This window comes from Squalius cephalus (genome assembly GCF_949319135.1).
Source record: "Squalius cephalus genome assembly, chromosome: 14".
Classification (NCBI taxonomy): domain Eukaryota; kingdom Metazoa; phylum Chordata; class Actinopteri; order Cypriniformes; family Leuciscidae; genus Squalius; species Squalius cephalus.
In genome coordinates, this window is record NC_137135.1 from 26,415,709 (window position 1) to 26,437,125 (window position 21,417).

At 36.8% G+C, this 21,417-nt stretch overlaps 1 protein-coding gene across 2 annotated transcripts in view; it reads left to right on the forward strand.

The window, feature by feature from the left end:
* Window positions 1-930: 930 nt before the first annotated feature.
* Window positions 931-21,417, forward strand: part of lingo2 (leucine rich repeat and Ig domain containing 2) — a 383,251-nt gene continuing 362,764 nt past the window's right edge. For both annotated transcript variants that reach the window (XM_079891776.1, XM_079891770.1), the window contains exon 1: window positions 931-1,060. The gene's annotated coding sequence lies outside the window, so the exon portion shown is untranslated. The remainder of the gene's footprint in view (window positions 1,061-21,417) is intronic.

Here is a 21,417-nt window from a genome sequence, read left to right on the forward strand (position 1 = left end):
AAAAGGGATTCTAAGCATTTACACCATGATTAATCCAGACGTATGAGGTCAAACAACTACACTTAGGTTAACCACTAATTTATAAAGCTGCTTTACAAACCTTCAGCTTCCTGTACTGTCTTTTCTTTCTTCTTGTTGGCTCTCTCAATATTTCTTTTGTTAGCATACTGCATGTAGCATTCTCTATGGTAGCCAACATGAATTGGCACATCTGGAATGTGGCCTTCTGTGATTTTATATTTTTCCACAGCTTTTTGGGTGATTTGGCTTTCTTTTGTATTTAAATTCACCCACTCTAAAGAACATTGTACAAACTTGATCCAACTTGTTACTGAAAAGGGTATGATGTTTGTTGATGTACAGCTAGTAACATGCACACAACACTCCATATCCAAGATAAATCGTGTCAAATTTATGTTAGATATATAAATATAACGTTAGGCCTACAATAAATATAAATTATCGCTATGTCACTCCCGCCCATTTCGGGGTCCTAATCTGGCCGTCTGTGATTGGTTAGTATTTTTAATGACGTTAAAAACTCCAATCCGATTGGTTCAGCTACTAGAGCTGTCCCGCGATTTGCCTAAGATGATTGACAATCAAAACATACGTTTGTGAAAATATATGATCAAACCAGAATTGCCAACAAATTTTATTTGACTACATATAATTACTTAATATCGTACATAAAAGAAGCGTATACTCTATCGATGGAGATCGATCAACAACACGAAAAACGCGTTCGGCCCACCGTCTAAATCTGAAGTTGATAGTTTAGAAATAAAGTTGCAGGTCGTGTCAAAAAAGTTGTTAGTCTACTCTAGATTATAGCTATATTCTGTACGTTTGACTCGTGTACTATAATTTTCTTCCAAATACGATTATTTTGAGCTTCTGGTACAATACTTGGACATTTCCAATCTGGCAACACTGATTTAACGTTAGCCAATTAGCATTTGATCTGAAACATTCTGGGTTGAATGGAATTCATTGAAGATTCAATTGCCAACATGGATGTATAACGTTATTCAGCTTTACAGAGAAAGTAAGGTGACAGGTGAGTAACTAAGTTTTTAATGTATCTCTCTTTTGCTGTGTGTTATATGCTTGCTGTGCAGTTTATGTCTGCTTTGACAATTGACATTCATGTTCTGTTTGTAACTTGTTAAGCAATATGGTACGAGAGGCTGTGCTGTATCGTGAAGTCACGGCTGAAGGGCGTTGTTAGGCACGACGCAAGGCTAAACAAATATTAAGGGCAAAACATATTAATGCAAGTTTCAAGAAGTAAAATCACTAAAAGCCTTCCTTCCGCTGGAAAAAAAAAGTCCCTGACCGTGAACAGCAACAGAAGTGACAATATTTCGCCATTAGATGGCGGCAAACACTGTCTTTATGAGTGAGTCAGTCAGTAGCGAAGACTTTTATATATAGAAAGGACTGAAACTTGTTGTGATTGTGAACACTGATACGCAAATGATTAGACTGTCAGGGCACGGAAAACCCCAACTGTTAAGGACAAGATATTGCAGCAGACATTCAAATGGATTTTTTATTACGAATAGGACTGACCTGCAGGAAAATGGTGTAACTCATCTACTGTAAAGGCAGGTACACTTTACTCTATCTCTCACAATACTTTACTCTATAAGGTTCAATGAACAATATCAACGAGAACATGTGTTTAAGTTACTAAGAGTTGTTGCTTGGGGGTGTTGTGTTGTACATAGATCCGTTTGGTGAAGTGACCATAGTTTTATCGTGAATAAAACACAGCTATTGACCAATCAGAATCAAGGACTGGAACTAACCGTTTTATAAAGAAGTTTTGATTGCTATAGTGTAGGCTTTATGATCTGCTCGTGTAGGCGACCTGCTGTGGTTTGCATATATCATGCAAGTTTTATTTTTTAGTTTGATTGTGCTTATTCAAATGGTCAAGGGTTTGCTAGTGTGAGACAGCTAGCCCGTATTGTGGACAAAAATCTGGTTTATCCACTGATTTCACATTAAAATTAGTAATTTAACAAAATGTTTATAGTAATTTAACAAAATGTTATATATATATATATATATATATATATATATATATATATATATATATATATTGAAAGTATGCTGATTAAATTATTTTATCCAGTTAGTCACATTTTCTGCCCTATTGTGATGCATATCGAGTAAAGAGGAAAACATGTAGGACGGGACTTTATTTTGTCCATGGGAGTTGATTGGATCGTTGTAGTTGTAGTTGTGGATGTGAGTGACTGGTTGTCCCGCCCTCACGTCATCCCCTTACGAAAATTAACCACGGTTTTACTACAAATGAAAAACAAAACAATGGTTATCAGATCATGCTAACCATAGTTTAACCATGGTATTTATAGTAAAATTGGTTTTACAAATAGTAATCAATCTGCCAAAACACGAGGGCACATGAAAAAAAAAAAAAAAAAGATCTGCATGGATAAACCATAATAAATAAATACTGCAGTATTCCATAAAAATAAATATAAGCTTACTACTAATAATAATACTAATTTTATAATGCATTATTATTATTATTATTATTATTAATATAATGATTATAATAAAATAATTTATAAACCACCTTATTGTTTGCAAAACAACTTTAAAGTTTGCAAAACACAGAGGCTTTTTTTTCCCGGAACATTGTAAAGGAAGTTAATTTCTCGAAACATTTCAACGTGTGCAAAATGATGAATAGCTATCTACCAAATTTTTTATCTATCTATAAACAGCATCTATTATGTAAAATTAAGTTTATATAAAGACGATCATCATAAGTAACACATTTGATGCTTTTTTATTTATATATATAGTGTGTTTGTGTGTGTGTGTGTACTGGAAAACCATGAATTAACCTCTGATTCTGCAGCCAGTCAGTTACACTACACATTTTAAGCTGAAGTACAGACGTGGCTGCTGAGCTGATAAGGTAGGGGCAGCGAAATCGCAGCAAAGCTAATTAGCCAACAAAAATTGGGCGGTAGTCCATATCGCTCGGCTCCAGAGAAGCCAATCTCTCTGGGCCCCATGGGTGCAAACTTGCTGCCTGACATGGCTTGCCATTGATAGCTAAAAGGGTTCAAGTGATTTCCAAGCAAAATAAAAAGAAAGAGAAAGAGGGGGAAATGTCTGGAAGTCCTTTACCAGGCAGCCAGCTAGCTTGATGTGTAATGCAAAACAGTTTCTGATTCTTGCTTTTCATTTTCTGTGGAGTATGAAATCAAATTCAAAGTTTATGGAAAATAAGCACTTGCAACCCAAAATGACCTTGAAAATCATGTAAGCTACACAATCAATACACAGGCAGCAGGCTTTCACATCCTCCACACTTTTGCCGACCAGAGAACTAAGGTCAGTGGGTCTAGATTGTCAACTACTGTGATCTTGACCTTTCACCCTCAAACACAGACTTTAAAGAGTAGAACCTTATTGGCCCTATGATGGATAGAGTTAAATGTTACCAACAGACATGAGGTATTTACAAGAGTTACATGATGCTGATTATGATTTCAGATGTAAACTCTGCCCATGTCAGTGCCATTTGCGATAACCTTCTGTCACCCTGTGCGTTCATGTTGTAGATAGCACGAATGTAATTTCATGCATATTTATTATCCAGTAATGCCAGCTAAGCGCTTCATTTTACTTCTCAGTATAGCTCATCAGTGACACGGTAACTAGGTCCACTGTCTGATTTTTAGCTGTGTGTTCCAATTAAATGAAAGTCACATTGGAAATATACAGACAAAACATAATCTTAGTTTAGCTGGTGTAGATGAACCGGAACCGAGAGAGTTGGGATTTGAGAAATGGTGAACTAGAACCAGAATAATTGGATTGTGACAGGCTCACAGGCATAACGCCAATCATTTCAAAGGCTGTTCCTTAGTTTTAGGTCTTCATACTTTTTCCAGATTCAGACTTACTTTTCATTTGCCAATGGGGGGAGCTTTGAGATAATAATCAAAGGGTAGGGCCAAAAATCAATGGTCACCTTTCTGAAGATGGCATAAAAACAACAACAACAACAAAAAAAACGTATAAACTCTACTGACAGGAGAACAGCATTTAGGATTGGCCCTGTGGTGAAACCTGGCTGATGTTTGAAGCCATTTATGATGCAGACGTAGTGACTATTCTAGTATATTTGAAATAAAGAGACAACAGATGGGCCACATTTTTTTCAATTGATTTTGTTCTTTTACGTTTTATCCAGTTGTGATCTAAAAAGGACAGAATGCTGAAGAAAACTGTACCTATTTTTTCTCCTCATAAGAGCGACGTTGCCAATTACATCGTTCAGCGTAATTACAGGGCCAGGAACACCGTCTCCTTTGTTTGTGAGCAACGGTGGAATTCCTGCCGCTGTTTTGACTCCTTCACACATTTTATAAACTCTTCAGGCGTTCTCAGCTGGTCAAAATACCATCATATCTACGCACATAGCCTACAACTAGCGCATTTAGCCCAGCACACACATTGTTTTGGATGTTCGTTAAGGTCTGTTGTTTTTGTATCTTTAGGTTTGGTCTTAAAAATGACAGTGGATGCTAAGCGAACCAGGACTAAATGTATCATTATTAGGGGTGTAACAAAATGTCATGTCAAGATTCGATACATATCACGGTACTGAACTCACGATACGATATTATTGCGATACTCCAAGACATGGTAAAAAGTTAACAAAAAATGTACTGTTGATTAAAATGCTAAATTTGGTGTATCATTGTGGGTGTAAATGAATAGGCTTGGACTTGGTGCTGATAACCCAATGCACAGGGTTAGTGACACCAGAATAAAAATATTCATTATTCTGAAGCTGAAAATACAGAATTATTTAGATGAATATGCCTTGCACTCTGTCACTGACTAGATCAAAATAATGTAGGCCACTTTTTACAGGTAATATAAGACTAAAGATAGGACCCACAAATATTCCCCCATTGCATCATTATACATTATATTCAACATTATAGCAGTTTAATGTTGTACTGACACTAAAACTCTGAAAACTTTTTTCTCTCAGATCAAATGTGTGAATTTACTCCTCACACAGAAATTTTATTTTGGGTGAACTATACACAATACATATTGTCACTATCAACGTTACATATTGTCACATTTTTGTATTGCAATATATTGTGATAAGTTACAGCCCTAATCATCATCATTATTATTATTATTATTATTATTTCTCTTTTTTTTGGTCTGGACCAAAATAACCAAGAGAACCGAACTTAGTGTGAACACAAAAACTGGCAGAAAGGGGCACACTGCAGCAGTAGCCTAACACACAGAGACAGCCACACACATCAACTAGTCGGCCATGTATATTTCAACAATGCAGGGCAATACAATAGAGAATTTAAAGTGGCAGAAGTGAACGCAGTTAGTTCCAATTCACCTGGGTGCAGTTACACCAGGACACGCGTAACTCTGCAGCCGGTGTTAACTCTCGTGTCAGGGGAGGGACTCTTTGTGTACGCACTTGGGAGACGTAGATAGCAACACGAGAGACATAAAATGCAGGCTTCATTTCTGCTTCATTTCCTACCATCTCTACAGGAATATACTTTAAACTTAGACGGAGTGGGAAGTATCCTGTCTCAACCGCACTCTCTTTGTTTCTTGTATTCCCTTTATGAAATTTTAAACTAGCTTGACAATGCCTGAAAAACTCAGCCTACCATGAAAGCAGGAAAAAAAAAAACATGCTTGAGGATGATGAGAGATACCTTATAAGGGGATTGAAAGAGTATAATTAAATATCCCTTTTTTACTTTTAATATTTTGTCTTTTCAGGCAGTATGACTAGTAAGTACTTGTTTGTATAAATAAATTAGGAATAAATTAAATACAAAATACACTTCATATTGCACAAAGTGGAACAATTTTATTCAGGAAGTTCAATAGGAGAAATTTCTAACGCTATTTTTAATTTAGTCATTTCAGCTGAATATAAACATTTGTGAGATTCACTAAACAGTTTTGAGGTTTAATTTATCTAATTTTGTGTTTCAGGAAAATAGTGATCTATGACATTGCCTTATGCTAAATATAGACATTTTGTATCTGTTTGTTAATAAGGGATTTGTGGACACATTCATATTTTTAGATTTGCTGAGTAAAAGTTATAGTTTTTATTTTGAAGTAAAATGATTACTAGCCCTTTGGGGTATTATAACCCCCCAGAATTGTCAGAGAAGGCCCCATGTGGCATGTTATTACTATTAGTATTATTTTTGAAATTTAATAATTATTGTAATTAATGGGGTTATTATTCAGTATTTCAATTATTTAAATGTACATTTCAGACATCTTTGCTTTCATGAAAACCTGTTAGTTGAGTGAAATCATTAACTTTGCATTCATAGTGTTGCTATTATGACATATCTTCAATTAAAATATGGCCAATTACATAAGTAAATATTCATATGCCTGTATATAAGTCATAGAATAATTTTACCTTTCAGATGAATCTGGGATTCTGCTTTGTCTGTCATCGGTTATTCAATTATTATCAACTAAATTATCAAAATTGTTACCCTACACTGTTAATTATTTGACTGTAAATTTACAGTAAATTGCAGGTTACCAGTTGCATGACTTTCACAGTAAGTTACTGTATCATTACATAGGCTATGTGAAATGACAGCTGTGAAATTATGCCTTCGTATTACTGTGATTTAGCAGTAAGCTGCTGTAGAATTACTGTATTTAACTGAAATTACAGTTAGTGTCTATAGTATTACTGTAATTTAGCAGTGAATGTCTATATACATTACTGTGATTTAGCATAAATGATGGACCAAACAAAACTGATAAAAACAGTGGTTTAACTTATTTTTTAGAAGAAAAATACAATTTAATAACAGGAATAAACACTGGGTAACATGAATGAACACTGGGTATGAATGTGTGTCAATATGTGTGTGCATGTGTTTACTATGTGATAATGGTACTTGAAAAATACAATTTAATAACAGGAATAAAAACTGGGTAACAGGAATGAACAGTGGGTAACAGGAATGTGTAATGTGTACATAGTAATTCAACTCAGTAGCCGGTTATGTGATGTAAATTTACACTTAAAACTATTGTAAAGTACTGTAAACTTGACGTTTTTTTTCTAACCCATCAATAACCTATAACATTGAAAAGGCATATTTAATTCAAATAAACATAAGAACAATGAATTTTACACATTTTGCAGTCTGTCTAAACTCTCCATTGAACCAGGAGACACTATAGAACACATTAAAGGGATAGTTCACCTAAAAACCCACCCTCATTCCAAACACATAAGCCCTTCGTTCATCTTTAGAACTCAAATTAAGATATTTTAAGAAATCTGAGAGCTGACTCTTCCATGGACAGCAATTACCACTTTGCGCACAAAAAGTATTCTCGTCGCATCATAGCAATAAGGTTGAATCACTGTAGTCACATGGACTATTTTAACAATGTTTTTACTACCTTTCTGGGGCTTGAAAGCGGTTATAACATTGCAGTTTATAAGCGGGATCAGAAAGCTCTCGGATTTCTTAAAATTATATTAATTTGTGTTGAACAAAATTCTTATGTGTTTGGAACATCATGAGGGAGTGTAATTAATGAATTTAAATTTTTGGGTGAAGTAACCCTTTAATAGCTTCAGTAAACATCTTACTGGATAACTACATCTAGCTTAACACAGAGACAGTGTTTCGTTAGTCTGTTCTGAAGTTGGAACACAGCTTTCATTAGATTCACATCCATTCAAAGTCAATGAGCTTCCTGATCAGTGTACAGACTTGCTGGTTTATGTGTCCTCTCTGCCTCTTTGATTTTGTACCTGTCTCTGGGTTGATGCCCAAGAAGCACCTATAAACAAAAAGATAGAAAAGAAAGCTGTTAGTTCAATTCAAGTGGGATGAAAAAGGTGTCAGTTCCCAGTCACCACCTTCAGTGGGTCACTGCTGTTGCAGTACTGAGCAAAACTAAAGTTAGCTCAGTTTTAACAAGGTGACATTACTGTGATTCAGTTAAACAGCAACCATTTAAAAAACAGCAACTGAAAAACATTTACATCACAAACACACAGTCAAGAATAGTCCTGCAACAAAGTAGAGGTGTGTGATTTACCCAGGCAAAGCATTTGCACACAACAATTTACATCATTTACACATTCAGTGATAAACACATTTATTTTCCTATATCTTTTTCACAATAAAATCCAGTTGTTTTGTAACGCACTTTATTTTTTCTGTTGACGAGACAGACAATGGCTACTCCGTTTCACACACACAGCAGGGGAGAAAATTATGATGAGGCCCAGCTAACGTTACTAATTTGAGATGAATTTATTCCACCTTTGCCCAAATCCACAACACTATCATTTATCTAGTTGATAATAACTGTCATAATACCCACATTAAGGCCACAGCTTACCTTATAACTTTATTTCCCGGTGGTCACCGTAGAAAAATGCTGTGGGAAAAGAGAGAACGCTGTTAGAGTAACAAAGAAAAGCATTAATCATTTTCGACGGTGTAGCTAACGTGACCTCTCACAATTACTAACTTAATACGGTACAATAGGGGTTATGCGGAACGCCCAACGTTCGAACCGGAAAACAGGAATAAGCATTTCCGGTTTGCACTTCCGTACGCATCTGCAGCGTTAGGTGATCTCTGAGGTAACTTATTTTTCGCTTTTTTAGAATACAATTCTTATTTCTGTTTTAATTAAAAAGTCACGAATGCTTAAGTATCAGAAACAATTTTTTATAAAAAAAATAAAATGCAGTCTTCATTTGATTTGTTTTAATCATCTGCAAGCAAATATAAAAGGTTAAACTATATAGCGTACAAGTCTAAACTAACTTACTGATAGTTAGCTAACTCTACATCGGGTGCCATTAGCAAAAGCTACATATACTAACTTACATACCTTCATAATCATGAATACATGAGGAGGCGTAAAACTTAAATCCTTTATCTAACGGAGTACTCAGGGCTCTGGAAGTCCGTTTGGCAATACGATGTACATCTGAAATGGATAGAATGGGTAGCTCCTCTAAACACCGGCTATAAAAGGTCGCCATTCCTACGCTGTGTTTACCTCAGTAGCTGACGACCGGAAGTAGTTATATCTGTTTTGTAGAACCCGGAAGTATGTTGCGCATAACCCCTATTATTTACACTACAGCCAACGTCTGTTCATTCAAATTTGCGCGCTCAAACCTAGACGCGGGTCTGCTCCAGCTAAGTTCCAAAAACATGACAACAGAACCTACAACTAACGCTAATTTGGTTAATACTTTTAAATAACATGCACTATCATAAAAAACAGTCATCAAATTGACAAAGTTTGAAATTTAAACACTTACCGCTGAATCCATCGAATGAGACCACGGAGGAGACCAGAGAGCTCAGATGACGCAGTTATAGCGCGAAAAAGATGGAATTCACAGTAGTTTCTTGTAATAGCCCCGCGCCTGCATTATTTTCACAGTAAAAGTCTAAATACGGTATTATATTGTGAAATATCACAGTTAAAGCCTGTTAAGTGGTAATAATGTAATTAACTGTGAAATATTACAGTTATATCTTGTGAAATCCTGGAAATATTTTAGTGTAGGTAAGGCTGATCAAATTAAATCATTTACACTGAAAAATTACAATTGCATTAAATAATGTTATGAAATTGTTTTAAATACACAAATAAGAAACTTTGGAAAGAATGATACTTTTAAATATAACATAAACAGCCAGTAGGTGGCGGCAGGCGACCGTCTTAATGAGCGAGTCATTGATTCATTCATTCAAACGATTAATTCAAACGGCTGAATCATTCAGCAATGAAAACGCATTGAGTGTTGTTGTAAAATGAGTTAATTCTCTTGTGATCTTTGTTTGGAACTATTTTCGCTGCTGTAACAGAACAAAAACAGCCAATATTGCATCTAAAATGTAAGTGACTTCATTTTAACTGTTTATTGAACTATTGTAGGAAATCAGTGTCACATTTTCAATCGTAATGGTATTCAGGAAAGCACCACTTGTCGTGTGAGGTTGCTTAACATGTTAAAAATATAAAAACTCCACATTTTGAATTTTTATAGGCAGTATGTTGTTAACTGAGTTTGTGTGTGCCGCACTCATTTGTTCAGATTTCTCCTCGAGAGACTGCGCGAGCCTTAACAGCGCAACCTTGTTGCTGTCAGTAATAGGACAATAACAACTAAAAATGGAAGCAAATGTTTATTTATTTATTTTCTATAATAACACATTAGCTGATGCATCATCATGCTCAGTCTAAACTTAGTTTGCTCAGTCTATACTAAAAGTAAATCCACATTGTTCTTAAAGGGATAGTTCACCCACGAAGGAATTTTGGAAGTCAGTGGGGTCAACTGTTTGGTTCATGTTTCATGAGCACCAAATCAGAATAATACAATGATTTCTGGAGGACACTGAAGACTGGAGTAATGGCTGCTGAAAATTCAGCTTTATCAATAAATTACGTTTTAAAATGTATAAAAAAAAAAAAAAAAGGTTATTTTAAACGGTAATATATCACAGTGAGCATAAGAGACTTCTTTCAGAAACATAAAAAAAAACTTACCAACTGGCATAAAACAACATCTCAAACATCATCTCTTCATGACTTATTTTGTTAGAAACGCAGGAAACATGCCAATAGCATTTATAGCGTTGGATAGCAACCTCCAGCCATCCAACAAACATGAAGTCACATCAGAGGCAAACATCTTCAGAAATTCATGCCAATGCCTTTGTGAATCTCACAGCTGCGTTGAGTCAGGTGGGAGTTTTGTGATGCAATATACTGATGTTGAGTGGAGAATGTCCTCTCTCGCATAAGTCTTGGGTGCAATTTTATCAGCTGAGTAGCATTAAGGAGACCGTCGTGAAAACTAAAGCGTAGGATTCTGAATAATTCATTTGCATATTCTGACATTTCAGGAGCGGCTACATCATACAGAATTTCGAGAAGAGAATATTAAATATGCCAATTAAGACATCAATGTGCATCTAAATTTTGCTCAATATTTGGAAAGGGAAAAAAAACATCAAAAAACTTTTTAGAGTGGGAGGGAAAAAAAAGTCCTCCAGTTGTTCTGAAGATGTTAATATCAGCACTACTCTCCTTACAATTCACAACAACTGGCTTGTTCTCTGGTGCTTTACCCCCTCATGCCACTTCCCTTACAGACGTCCTGTGTTCCTGCTCTAATTACTCCTGTGGTTCACACTTTGATCGAAAAGTACATTGACTGAATAATCAATCGGCCCTCAATCCTCCTGCTTCCTCTAACATCAACTATTTCAGCCTCCCGGTCCACATGATTAAGGAAGTGATGTGCACTCACGCTGTATCGATAGGGTTCTTGAGCTTTCCCCTACTTCTGCCCACTTGTTCAATCACAGGGGTGGTCAAGGAAGACGGTATTGTAGATTATATAAAGCCCACAAAAAAAGCTTGATGGATAGTTACCAGTTAATCATTTAGGGGCTTGTTCCAGTCCAAAGGAAATTAAGCATTGTCGGCCTGCCTATTCTTCATTTAGGTCCTAATTACTATCTAATGGGTCCTCGTTATGTTAATAGAACACATATCCTTGAATGGCATTCCCTCCCTTTAAATGATAATAAAGCAGGAAGCCATTTTATAGAGTTTTGAGCAAATGCATTAATTTGCTAATTATTGTGCTGTTATGGCCCAAGTAGACTCATTTGGATAAATATTAGGTAGGCCTACACAAGATGGGCGTTAATTTTTCTCAAGAAAAAAAAAAAAAAATCTCACCTAATGCTGCAAACATACAGAGAGCCCTATCAGCTCAGCTGGTAGTATTGTTTAAGGTTAAAAATAACTTAAATTAAATATAATGCGTTTTTATTATAATAACTTTTATTTAATGATGTAAGTAAAAATATAATAAATATGTAATATAGTACACATTTAGCAAAATACTCTCTATAGCTCTTTTTTCTAGCCAACTAACGTGCTATATATATTATGGTCATTAAATGGCTTTCCTGAGGTAAATGTTATGTGACATATTGTTCTCCAGCTGTTTAATTGACCTCTTTGCGCGGTTGAAAAACACTGATTGATCGATATTATGTATGAGGAATATACATTTCGGTAAGTTGTACTGTATCTTTCAACATTGTTCATTCGTGTTTATTTACTATTAGCTAGAGATGATCGGTTCACGTGCCGGCCGCTAGGGATCTGTCACGTCACATTACAAACTCCAAAACGGTATTTAGTGTTTGAATTTCAGTGTTTCAAAAAGTGTTTGTAATAAAATGTACAGAATCTGAGAGCTGAGATTATTATTTTTTTAATATCATAGGCTAAGTAACCTGCCCTGTCTTGTCTGTCGGTCTCCGTGGCCTCTTTGCTTCGTGATTTTTCTGTGCGTGAGAAAATGGATGTGTGGCGTGAGAGCGTGTGAAAAGTGTAAATTGTGTGAGTCTCACGCTCAGTGCGTGAGAATTGCCAGCCCTGCTTCTGAAATCATTTTAATATGCTGAGTTGGTGCTCAAGAAACATGGTAAATGGTAGGCTAATTGTATAGGTTAATTGCCTTTATATAATTTTATTTATATAAAGGCAGTTAGGCTAATAATTTTGTGCAAACTGTGATACATTTTCCCCCAAGATTTTTTGTTGAATAGAAAGTTCAAAAGAACAGTATATTTGAAATGGAAATCTTTTGTAACATTATAAATGTCTTTACTGTCACTGTCACACTGCTGAGTAAAAAAAAAAAAGGAAATTCTTACTGATTCCAAACTGTGCACTATGAATGGTAGTGTAATTATTACTATTTTTAAAGTAATTGACAGCCCTAATTTGTACGTCATAGCTATGTTTATTACCCAGTCTTGGTTGGTTTTGAGTGTAGAATAGTAAGGCTACAGAAGTGTAATGATTGACATGCTGTTGATGTGTTGTCTGTGTTGCCCAGTCATGTCTGTCTCTCCTTTTTGCACAATTCATACAGGGAACATCTGTGGTTTGCTCATGCTTTGGAATCCAAAATGACAACCCAGCATCCTCATGCACACCCAGCAACACTGTACTGGTACTGTAGACAGCATATGGGCTCTGGAGTCTTGACAGTCTTGCATGCGTTCTGTTTATTAAATGTAATTTCAGCACAGCATTGCTTGACGCCATTCATTTTTGTTGTGTCCTCTAGACATATTAGATTTGATTAATTAGCCTTATTGTGAAATGATTATGGTGCCGTGTTATGGCATTATTTAGAAATTAGAGTAATGGTTGATTGTATAGCCTACATATGTTACATGAATTGGGTCATGTGATGCTACAAGGCCAGCAGCTCTGATGGCACCTGCCCTGGTTTGCAATGCAGCACAGCTTGTGACCTCATTGGAAGTTAAGAAGTGAGTGAGTGAGATCCATTTTCTGTATAACCTCATAAACCTGCAGCCAATTCTCTGTGTTTATGACCAGAAGTGACAGACCAATTCTGCTTGCCCACATTAAAAAAAGCATAGGCCTAGTCTGTCTTGTGAAAAAGAAATCAATAATTTCACCTGCTTTTCATTTCATGTGGACCGGGGATTGAGGTCATATCCCTCCAAATAGCAATATGTTGGAGATTTATTAGTCTTTTTCTTTTAGTGACAGAACAGTGAGCGAAAATATTAAATGGAGTGGGCATTACCAGTATTTCTGTGACAGTGACGTTCGCACAAATATCAAGATGGTGAAATACTGTAGGACATGACACTTTGAAATGGTTGAATATGCAAATCTTTTAAAAGAAAAGGGAGAAAATAATTATTAAAATGAAAAGATTTGCTCTAGCTCGATTCAATGTTACCTTGAGAATATGCATGTTGGCTTGGCACTGCCAGTAATGCTAATTTATGCTGACACAGGCTGTCTTTGTATTGCGCCAATGAAATTCTATTTTATTTTCCAACACAGCTTAGCAGTACCAGATAAAAATGATTCTTTCATTACATGCAAAAGTGAAAAATATGCTAAAGAAGTAGCTTTAACTCGATACAGTTGATGCATACTGTGTAGAGAGGAGATGCAGCTGGTAGAAATACTAGTGGTCAGAGAGCATCCTATTTATTTACAGAAGAGTTAAGCTGCATTAAGTGCATAAGATCTTTGGTCAGATTTTCTTGCACAATTTGAAAACATTTTGCAGTGTTGGTACCGGTGAGTACACTTTCACTTGGAACACTGGCTGAATGTTTAAAGATGCCTAATTAATTACTAATTAGCCATTTTAGCTGATGCTTTTAAATTGACTTCAAGTAGGTTACTTGAAGCAATACACTTAATTTCATAGTCCTGGGGTTAAGTGTCTCATTTAAGGACACCGTGACGGTACTTCATGGTTCATTCAGTCATTCAGCATTGGAACTTTTAACCTTTCAATAACCAGCTAGGCCTATACCCTTAAATAGGGCACTCTTTGAGTGAACAGCCATTTGTAGTGGTGTCCGAAACCTTAGTGGACATTGAGTGCACTTATTCAATCCCACAATGCACCGCAATAATGAGTGTATAACCACGTTGCGTCCGAAATCGCGTACTGTCGGTACTACATTTGAATTTAAACTTTGTGACCATTAAAAAAGTATGTTCTATATACTATGGATGTAATCCGGACGTACATCCGCCATGTTGTCATTATCATGTGACCTACTGGCGCTTCACTTCTAATCATAAATCCTCTCACTAGGCCTCATGGGATAGTAAAGTGTCCATCGACTTTTCGCCCACTGTTTTTCGAATGCTATGTATTCGAACATACTACTCTGTTGGTGTACTGTTTTCGCATACTATATAGGACGCAGCACCGATGTACTCTCAATGGGTAGAGAATACCCATAATATACTGTGAGAGTCATATGCCTGAAGTTGGCACCCGCAGCTGAATCATCCATTCATCCATTTTCCAAAACACTGGTCCAATGTGGCTACAGCATAATATCATACAGGTATAAATTCCTTTTTAATTCCTGTTTAATTAAGGTTTGTTTTCCTTGACAGAGTTCAATATAAATCTTTTCATCTTACTACTGGAGCTACCAGTTTGCTAAGTTTTAAATAATTATTAAACAAAGCACAAACTATGCAAAAACGGTAGCCCTGCCGGCACGCTGTCTTCGCTCACTTGTTTTCATTCCTTCAAGTGAACTATGTTAGTGGGCTAATGTAGGGAAAAGTGAATGAGAGTATACGGGGCGATTTCGGACACAGCCAGAGTGTCATGGTTTGGCTACAGTAGTTAGCATGGTACAGTTAGCCCCTTCTGGTAGATGTCATAACTACACAATCGGGTTTCAAAAAGTTTATTTCTCTATTGGTGGCCATTTAAAAATAGTAGTTCATTCTGATTATTATTATTATTATTATTATTATTATTATGGTTTTTTTTTTATGTAAAACAAATTTCTTATAATTATTTATTGATTGCTTGAGTGATTGATTGTAATCTGGAAAGCATATAAACTAGAAAAATGTAACACCTGCACACTACCCAAGTTTGCATCATCACAAATATGTTTTAATAAGCAGCATTTCAGTCAATCGACCTTCCCCAGGCTTACAAAAACATGCAAATTGCAAGCACGTTGAAGAACACATAATTTAGAGTATAATCAGCTATTGGCAATAATAATCACATCTCTATAATCTGGAAAGCATGAAATATTGAAATATAGTCACATGGTGATTTACAGCTGGGTTTATTTATTTAAAATGACAAACAAACAAAACAAGACTGTATTTGAGTACCCATAAGCAAGCCTTTTAAATTTGACCCTTTTGCTTACCATCAATCACTGTTGTGATCTCTCACTGGTTCTCAATACATCTGCCAAGCATTAGAACAATATCTTATAATTACTCTTTTTGTTTAACAAGGCTCATTGCTCATCAAGTAGTTCGTTAGGGACTCCTTTGTGTTACTTAATGACAAGCCTGCAGCGCCTTCATTGTTTTAATGTACGGTTTAATCTACCTAAAAATCTCAATGTTTTGAGGCATGCTTACCTTACATTATTATCCTTTTATTTCGAACTTTCATATCTCTTGTGAGGTACTGTTCCAGATGTACAGAATTGACAGATAAATCACCTCAGATAAAGGAGGGGTAGAGATGCACCTGCCATCCAAGCAAAGCTATATCCATCAAAGGAGAGACACTAATGAAAGTCGTCCCAGGGATAAAAAAAAGAGTCTCCCTTATGTGTCCTCTTTTCACATAAGCATTTATTCTCTTAACTATGTCATCTCATGTGTGATTTCTGCTTGTGTACCACAATGCTTCACCAGACTCAATGTGAGAGAAAATGCGACAGGCCAAATGACAGACGTGCATGGCATGTCAAACGCTGAGGTTATGTGCCTCGTTCTAATAGAGGCTTGAGATTTTAAAGATCTGATGAACATCTCATTGCAAGGCTGGTTTCCTTCCCATCGCGTACTAAGAATACTTGATTTCGTGTTAAACCTGATTTTGACCTGATGCTCATTCTTGTGTAATGTGGTGATATCAAGGGTCACTAATTAGCTATTGTTTCATTAATCTTAGATGGAAATAATAATCAGGATTTTTATACTATCTATGTAATAAATGGTTTGGCCAATTAATGATTCATGAGTGTGGATTTGTCCACAACCCTCAGGTTGATGAGGGATATGAAGAGGAAATTGTTTTATTGAAATGCAAAGAAATTCAAAAAGCCCACACCAGAATTTTAGATCCTAATATACAGTGAGGAAAATAAGTATTTGAACACCCTGCTATTTTGCAAGTTCTCCCACTTAGAAATCATGGAGGGGTCTGAAATTGTCATCGTAGGTGCATGTCCACTGTGAGAGACATAATCTAAAAAAAAAAATCCAGAAATCACAATGTATGATTTTTTAACTATTTATTTGTATGATACAGCTGCAAATAAGTATTTGAACACCTGAGAAAATCAATGTTAATATTTGGTACAGTAGCCTTTGTTTGCAATTACAGAGGTCAAACGTTTCCTGTAGTTTTTCACCAGGTTTGCACACACTGCAGGAGGGATTTTGGCCCACTCCCCCACACAGATCTTCTCTAGATCAGTCAGGTTTCTGGGCTGTCGCTGAGAAACACGGAGTTTGAGCTCCCTCCAAAGATTCTCTATTGGGTTTAGGTCTGGAGACTGGCTAGGCCACGCCAGAACCTTGATATGCTTCTTACAGAGCCACTCCTTGGTTATCCTGGCTGTGCTTCGGGTCATTGTCATGTTGGAAGACCCAGCCTCGACCCATCTTCAATGCTCTAACTGAGGGAAGGAGGTTGTTCCCCAAAATCTCGCAATACATGGCCCCGGTCATCCTCTCCTTAATACAGTGCAGTCGCCCTGTCCCATGTGCAGAAAAACACCCCCAAAGCATGATGCTACCACCCCCATGCTTCACAGTAGGGATGGCGTTCTTGGGATGGTACTCATCATTCTTCTTCCTCCAAACACGTTTAGTGGAATTATGACCAAAAAGTTCTATTTTGGTCTCATCTGACGACATGACTTTCTCCCATGACTCCTCTGGATCATCCAAATGGTCATTGGCAAACTTAAGACGGGCCTTGACATGTGCTGGTTTAAGCAGGGGAACCTTCCGTGCCATGCATGATTTCAAACCATGACGTCTTAGTGTATTACCAACAGTAACCTTGGAAACGGTGGTCCCAGCTCTTTTCAGGTCATTGACCAGCTCCTCCCGTGTAGTTCTGGGCTGATTTCTCACCTTTCTTAGGATCATTGAGACCCCACGAGGTGAGATCTTGCATGGAGCCCCAGTCCGAGGGAGATTGACAGTCATGTTTAGCTTCTTCCATTTTCTAATGATTGCTCCAACAGTGGACCTTTTTTCACCAAGCTGCTTGGCAATTTCCCCGTAGCCCTTTCCAGCCTTGTGGAGGTGTACAATTTTGTCTCTAGTGTCTTTGGACAGCTCTTGTCTTGGCCATGTTAGTAGTTGGATTCTTACTGATTGTATGGGGTGGGCAGGTGTCTTTATGCAGCTAACGACCTCAAACAAGTGCATCTAATTTAGGATAATAAATGGAGTGGAGGTGGACATTTTAAAGGCAGACTAAGGTTACGTTCACACTGCAGGGCTTAATGCTCAATTCCGATTTTTTGAAAAAATTCGATTTTTTTGCAAGGCCGTTCACATTTCCAATTAAATGCGACCTTTTGTGATCTCCTGTGTGAACGTGAAATGACTCAGAAGTGACCCGCATGCGCAGAAGAGTACTCAACGGTCAACGACGTCACTTGTTGTTTGCGGAAGTAGCTAAACTTTAACCAGAGCCCGTCTCTGCTTTAACTAACTGTGATTCTCTCACTCACACACACACACACGAGCGCACGCAGCGACCGTTACACAAGAGCCAGACAGCAGCCGCTGACCTATCTAATATCAGATTCAGCACAAATAAGTTAACATAACGTATATATAATGGCCGTGGGCTTTTTTTTTTTTTTTTTTAATTAACGGGCTCGTCGAGGTCGACCCGTTCGGCAGATTTACCTCAGCTCGACAAATATGCAGTCCGTTTTCAAACCGACGACTACTTCAATGCAGAATTATGACGTTTTTCGCGTATCAATGACGTGCGGGTCGGATACATGCGACCTGGCCGTTCAGACTGAAGTCGCATTTCAAAAGATCGGATATGTATCGGATTTGGGACCACATACCCAAGTGGCCTGGGTCGCATTTGAAAAGATCGGATCTGTGTCGTTCAGACTGTCATGAAAAGATCAGATACAGGTCGCATAGGGGCAAAAAAATCGGAATTGGGTCGTTTCAGCCTGCAGTGTGAACGTAGCCTAACAGGTCTTTGAGGGTCAGAATTCTAGTTGATAGACAGGTGTTCAAATACTTATTTGCAGCTGTATCATACAAATAAATAGTTAAAAAATCATATATTGTGATTTCTGGATTTTTTTTTTTTAGATTGTCTCTCACAGTGGACATGCACCTACGATGACAATTTCAGACCCCTCCATGATTTCCAAGTGGGAGAACTTGCAAAATAGCAGGGTGTTCAAATACTTATTTTCCTCACTGTACATTCTGCAAGAAAACGGTTAATATTTTTTAATTTAGTCTAATTATGCCTATATACTGTAAACATAGGCTACATCTAGAGAAGTTTAATTGGTTGATATTGTGTTCTGATAAACAATTTTTTTTTTCTAATACAATGTTTGATATGGATGGATGGATGGATCTAATGCATGAACATAGATGACATTTTAAACATTGATTATTAATTTCATCTAAATCTAATATGTCTGAAAATGCTCCATTTGGATGTTTGTCGGTATAGGATATTTGATATTTGCTTTTGCTTGATATTAAATGTTTTTTTTTTTTTTTTTTTCAGATCAGTGTCCTAATTGTATTTCGCAAGGAAATTCATCCCAAATGGGTTAAAAACCTTTCTAGCCGCTGTTTTCTTTGATGCAAAACACGAAGTCCAAATAAGGATTCAGTTGTTTTTGGTTCAGAAAAAAAAGTCTGGTCTTGTAAAATACATAAATTTGACACGTCACTTTAATCACATCAAAAGAAAATCCTGGCCAGCCCAAATGGTCTGTCATCACTGTGTAGTTTCATCTCTGACATGTGCTGAAAATGGCATTTTTATTCCTTTATAAAAAAAATAATACCACAATTTGGCATCACTCATCATGACGGTCCCAAAATTGCCTTCAGTGAATGGCACATTAATACTGCTGAGGAAACGGGTTTAAACGTCAGAGACTGGGATCTTCTTTCGAGCAAAAGTGATGTAAGATGACTACAGAAAATGTCACACAGTCTAACTCCCTTCATAACAGGAAGAGTTCAAACACATTCAGTGTATTTTCATGGAGAAAACAGGATCTGCTTGAAGAGAGTATTACCATACTGGGCAAGATGATGCATGTACAATAGAGCAATAACAAGATTCTTCCTTTGATAAAATACTTTGAATTCATATGTTGCCCCTGTGAAAGACATTTCCAATGCATAATAATGAGAGGATCTGTATAAGTTGCTTTTGCATTCTCGTGGTACACATCACTTTCACATTAGAAAAGAAAAGGAAAGAAAAGAAATCAGGACAAAGAAACTGCTAGTGAAATGCAAATCCCAAAGAACAGATTCTGTGTATTTGTGCATATCTGAAAACTCTTGACATCAAATTAAGTAATTTATAAATGTACAAAGCAGACTTTAAACTATAAATATCAGCGTAGGTTAAAAATTTTGTATATTTTTTTGGTAATTTTTTTTACGGGAGGCTATGTTGACCATTTTAAGTCGCAAGGCCTCGGTGTTGCATGTGGCTGTTTTTATTTGGCTTGGTCCCCACATGAATCATGTTTTCCTCCTCTACCCCTGTGGACAGGGGTGATGATTTGCATTGGATTAGCATCTGCTGGTTAATCAGCGAGGGCTGCGCATTTCCAGTTGAGCGGTCTCCAAGTGACAGTCATTTATCACAACCGCATTTAGATGTGTCTTGGATGAGAGGTGATTTCTGTACTGTCCCCAGACTACTGGACTCCATGTATCTATGCCCAGAACAAATAATTGTGTCACTTAACTCTTAGCACTGCAGTCCACGACTAGTATGGGAATGCTGGGAAGTGGAGTAGGGAAGGGAGGAGGGAGGCCAGGGAGTAAAGGATTAGTGCTTTGATTCTCTGAGCCCTTAAACGAGAGCTCTAAATCCACCCCGGCATCATTACTCCAAGTTTTATTTAATGAGCAGAGTTGTCAGTTTTAGAGCCATCAATGAGGCCAATCAACACGTTTGTGATTATGATGAAAAGTAATTAGGAACAATTCATCTCACACTTTTGTTGGATCCAAGTTGAGCTGTAATTGTTTCCTTCATTTTATTCCCTCTTTAAATTCATTAGAGACTGTACACTCAAATCAGTGGCTAGTGTAATGAAACTATTGTTAGCTAGAATGCTAAAGTTCTCACTTGCAATGCTAAAGTTGCTAAATGCTAAAGTTCTCACTTGATACTGTAGTCTTGAGAGATGTAAAAGTTTAGTTCATCTTGTTTCTCTTTGCGTTAGTGTTGTGCACTTGGAATAAAACTATATCTTCATTCGATTAAACGTTTCAAAAGAATTGTATAAATTTAATGACAGTTAATTGCATAGCCTATGTATTTTTTGCAGAGGAAAAATATCATAATGTAGATAATTCACAATATTGTGTGGCTTTAGAAGTCTGTTATTAGTTAGGCTAGTTGGTTAAATTCATGTTGGGTTGATTTTGGTTTAGCTTTAGACCAGGGGTCGGCAACAGGCGGCCTGC